Source organism: Peromyscus californicus, unplaced genomic scaffold (genome assembly GCF_007827085.1).
Source record: "Peromyscus californicus insignis strain IS unplaced genomic scaffold, ASM782708v3 Scaffold_6__1_contigs__length_162567912, whole genome shotgun sequence".
Lineage (NCBI taxonomy): Eukaryota > Metazoa > Chordata > Mammalia > Rodentia > Cricetidae > Peromyscus > Peromyscus californicus.
In genome coordinates, this window is record NW_026294584.1 from 76,467,136 (window position 1) to 76,472,734 (window position 5,599).

Here is a 5,599-nt window from a genome sequence, read left to right on the forward strand (position 1 = left end):
GTACTTCTCTTCTTTGGGGTTTACTGCTGTGGTGTTATCTATTTCCTGTGCTTTCGAGGGTGTATCTGACTTCCTTAGGTTGTAATATTCTTCTAGTGCTTTCTGTAGGGCCGGGTTTGTGGATAAGTATTGTTTAAATCTGGCTTTGTCTAGGAATGTCTTGTTTACTCTGTCTATGATGATTGAAAGTTTTACTGGGTATATTTGTCTAGGCTGGCATCCATGGTCTCTTAGTGTCTGCAATACATCTGTCTAGGGCTTTCTGGCTTTCAAAGTCTCCATTGAGAAGTCGGGTGTTATTCTGATGGGTTTGCCTTTATAAGTCACTTGGCCTTTTTCCTTTGCTGCTCTTAATATTCTTTTTATATTCTGTAGGTTTAGTTGTTTAATTATTATATGGCGAGAGGACTTTTTTTAGGGGGGGGTGTCTTGTCTGTTTGGTGTTCCATAGGCTTCTTGTATCTTCATAGGCATTTCCTTCTTTAAGTTGGGAAAGTTTTGTTCTATGATCTTGTTGAATATATTTTCTGTGCCTTCGAGTTGGTATTCTTCTCCTTCCTCTATCCCTATTATTCTTAGGTTTGGTCTTTTCATGGTGTCCCAAATTTCATGTACATTTTGGGTCATGACTTCATTGGATTTAGTGTTTTCTTTGACTGATGAATCTATTTCTTCTGCTACATCTTCAATGCCAGAGATCTGCTCTTCCATCTCTTGCATTCTGTTGGTTATACTTGCATCTGTAGTTCCTGTTCATTTACTCACATTTTCTATTTCCAGCATTCCCTCTGTGTCTTCTTCATTTTTTCTATTTCCCTTTTCAGGTCTTGGACTATTGGTGAAATTATTAAGTCCGCTCCACATAGTTAAAAGGAGATTTATTTAATAGAATAACTTACAAATGAAAGGATAGGTAGGTTGAGGGTTCTGGCAAGGACTCAGTATAGTCCAGTGGTGTTCTCTGAAGTGGTCTGTTAGCGTCCTGGTTCCCAGCAGCAAGAGAGCGAGGCACATCCCGATCTTAGGTCTCCAGGGCCCTCTCTTGGCCCCGCCTGCCTTGTAGGCATCACAGTTACTGAAGTCTCAATGGGGGTTGGAACTTCCAGACCAAAGCTGGAATGGCTACCCACTACATCTCCCCCTTTTTGTCTAAATAAGAAGGTTCTAAACTAATACAAGACTGTATACAAAGGAATGGTTATCAAATATTGTCCAGGAGTAATGAGGGATAATGACCTAGATAAGATGGAACTACAATCAATGTGAACAATATCAAGCAAGAAACACATACTGAAATCCAGAGAAGTCTAGAGCATAGGTAAATGGTATGTTACAAAGATGATTCCTAAAGGTGTCCTATCCTAAAGAACCTGAATCTAATACTTAATATCTTCTAAGATAATACATGTATATACTAATTTGTAACTATAACTGCTAGTCTTCAATCCCATCAAAGACCTGAGAAGGAATATAATGGTACCTGAGAAATGGTAGATGGATGCAAGCAACTTTCAGGAATCTTGCAAGAGTAGACCGAGACAGCTGGCAGCCTGGACAGTCACCTAATGTTTCTCAGCATTGTTGGTGCATTCAAATTGGCTACAGGCCTAGAGTATCTGACAGATCATTTTCAGAAGCAGGAATTCTGAAAGACAATCTTACCTTGTCTTGGCAGAGTACAGTGGTTGCTTTCATTGTGTCCTGCTTGTCCAGAAAGGACAGCATTGCATTCATACTGTCAGCAGTTGAGGCAAGAGCAGTTCTTTGCCCAGTAGGCCATTTTGTGCCAAGAAGACAAACTTCCGAATGGAAATGTCTTAGAAGCCCAACATTCTCTCGGAATCAAATTGGTGCTGCCAGGAGTAATTGTGTCTCTCACGTCAACAGAAATCTAAGTTACTTCAATGCCATATTCTATAGGTCTGAGAAGTGTTTGAAGATTACCTGTCCATCTGACCTATGTATCTGTAAATCTGGAAAACCTAACTAACGTAACTATAGAGATGACAAGCGTAGGTGACTATAAATCTATAAGTCTTATCTACCGAAATAACCTAAGGACTAAGGTTTCATGTAAACAAGGTAAACAGTCTATAAGCAAATGTAAAGAACGATGACATTTGACATTGTCAAAACTGTGACAATACACAAGATATTTATATCAGAGGTAGGAATATATAGTGCAATATGCAATATAACAATAATCTTATATATATATATGATTATATATATATTTATATACCGAATAACCTAAATAGAAATAGAGCATACATAAAGTATGACAGATATAAATTTACATTTGCATCAATATACAAATATTTCAAATAAGAGTTGAAATATATGTACATTATAACAAACATAGTTCTGTATTTGTATCAATATACAAATTGTCTTAAACAGGAATATAAAAATAGTTTATATTTGTATCAATATATAAGAATCCATAACAGTGCAAATTACAATGCAAATTATTTAAGGCTGCTATTTTACTAAATTTGTTTACTAATATATACAATAATCTACCATAATATCTTATACCTATCCATTCCATTTCTTCTTCCCCCCCCCCTTTTTTTTCGGAGAATACTGAGTCTAATATTTTCTTCCACTCCCAACCCTATAACCATCATCCATAACCCTGAGAAATATAAAACCTTAGGGAGAAGGGGCATCATATTCTTAGAATTGCTTCCTGCTGCTTAGGGGATGATGGTATCTCTGTTGGGTACTGTGAAAAAGCTCAGATAGTTAAATCTCAGTTAGACTAACTGTAGTTTCCACAGCAAGTCTTAGAATAATGGGTAAGATTGTCTGAAATTATGGCAAGTAGTGTAGTATGATGATGATTACTATGGCATCATTCTGGATTGGGTATAGTTGTTGTTGTTGGGGCCCATCTTCCTTCTGGAGACTTCAGAGATTGCTACTGGAAAATTTATTTGTTATCAAAATGGAAGGTTTGGATTTAAAGAGGACATAACATGTAAGAAAGGATTCTGAGAAATCAAGAGTAAGCATGGAGAGAATTAGAATCTTGAAGACAATAGTCCCTTTTTATTGGTTTCCTTTTGTCCCACACCAGAGGGCTCTTCTGATATGGGACTGAAGAATCTCTCAAACTTTTGTTTTAGTAATATGCTTGGGTTTAGAGAAGGAGTGAGCCAATTCCGTCTCCAAAGCCAGCTTGGTTTATAGTTGAATTGGAACTACAACTTTTTTAGATTGATAGAGATATAGATGTTAGACAGTGAGATTTTTACCCTGTGTAGATTGGTACCAATAGATGCTTTATATTGTAATAAGCAAAGAATTGTCTCATTTTATTGGAGACATATGCTGTGGCATTGTCTGTCTTAATTTGTACAGGTATTCACATGATGGTCATAACTTCTAATAGGTGTGTAATCACCGAATCAGCCTTTACAGAACTCATAGATGTTGCCCATTGAAATCTTAAATAGGTGTCAATGGTATGATGTACATACTTTAATCTTCCAAATTCTGCAAAATGAAACATATCCATCTGCCAAATTTCATTTTTTGTATACCTTTTGAATTGCTCCCTGCAGGTAATGGAGTTTGGTTATAGATGGAACAAGTAGGACATTTTTTCACAATATCCTTAGTCTTTTGCCAAGTGATGGAGAAATCCTTCTTCAAACTTTTGTTATTTACATGGTATTTCTTATGAAATTCTGAGGCTTCTAGCATATTACCTATTAGTAACTGATCAGTCTCATCATTACCTTGTGCTAGAGGTCCTGGCAGTCCTGTATGGGATCTGATATGTGTTATATAAATAGGATGTTCCCTTTTTCTGATGATTTCCTGAAATTGTATGAATAATGAAGTTAATTCTGTATTATCAGGAATAAATTCAGCAGTTTCAATATGTAAAACAGCTCTCTCTTCATATTGAGAGTCAGAGACTGTATTGAGGTGTTCTGCGAAGTCCATCAGTACCAAAAGAATGGCATACAGTTCTGCTTTTTGTACAGAGCTGTATGGACTTTGTACCACTTTGCTTAAGTCTTATTTATATCCTGCTTTCCCTGATTTATTTGCATCAGTATAGAATGTGAGGACTCCAGAAATTTGCTTTTGTCGTACAATGTGAGGAAGGACCCATTCAGTCTTCTTTATGAATTCTATTCTCTTGCTTTTGGGATAGTGGTTGTTAATCTCTCCCAAAAAGTTACTGCAGGCTCTCTGCCAGTATTCATTATCTTTCCATAGTGATGAAATTTCCTCATTAGTTAAGGGTACTACAATTTCTGCTGGGTCCATTCCTGTCAACTGGCAAAGTCTTAATTTACCTTTTTGAATCAAATCAGAGATCTTTTCTATGTGTCTTTAATTTCTTATTTGGTTTACGTGGTAGGAATATCCATTCCAATATAATATCTTCCCTCTGCATCAAAATACCTGTGGGAGAATGTCCACAAGATCCACATGTGCTTCTTGAATTGTCTTTTCTACTAGAGCCAATTCCTTCTCAGCTTCAGCTGATAATTCTCTTGGACTGTTTAATTCTTTGTCCCCTTCTAGAGTATTAGGCAAATTTTGTAGTCCACCTTTGGGTATTCCCATGATACCCAGTAAGTTGGAAATGCTTCCTAATAACTTTTGAAAATCATTAAGAGTCTTCAATTGATCTCTCCTTAGTTGTACCTTTTGGGGTCTAATTTTTGGTAGCTCTATCTTATATCCCAAGTAATTAATAGAATCTTCTCTCTGTATTTTTTCAGGAGAAATTTGCAGTCCCCAGTGAGGCATAAGTTTTTTTTTACTTCTTCAAACATGCTTTCTAATGTGTCTAACTTTGGATCAGTTAATACGATATCATCCATATAGTGATAAATTATGGATTGTAAAAATTTTACAGGAATTATCTCCAATGATTTTTGCACAAAGTATTGGCACAAGGTAAGGCTGTTTAACATTCTCTGTGGGAGAACCTTCCATTGATATCTCTTGACTGGCTGAGAATTGTTATAATTAGGTACTGTGAAGGCAAATTTTTCTCTATCATTTTCTTGTAAGGGTATGGTAAAGAAACAGTCTTTTAAGTCAATAACTATTATAGGCCATTGTTTGAGTAGCAGAGAGCACAAGCGCATCCCAGTCTGTAGGGAGCCCATTGGCTGAATTACTTTGTTAATAGCTCTCAGATCTGTCAGCATTCTCCAATTACCAGACTTTTTTTTAAATAACAAATATAGGAGAATTCCAAGGGCTGGTAGATTCTTCAATGTGTTGATCATTTAACTGCTCTTGAACAAGCTGTTCTAAAGCTTGTAGCTTCTCTTTTGTCAAAGGCCATTGTCCAACCCAGACAGGTTTATTAGTTAGCCATTTTAAAGGTAAGGCAGTTGGTACTTCTGAGCATTCAACAGCAGTCATGCTCTGTTTGTGTACAGCCTGAATGGTTGGTGACTGATTTTTATAGCATGTAATGATATTATTCTTACAAACATGCATTGGTCTGTATTCCTTTTCTGAAAGTGTAGGAATTTTAATCTGGGTATTCCACTGTTGTAACAGATCTTGGCCCCAAAGATTTACTGCTACATTTGCTACATATGTCTTCAGCCTTCCT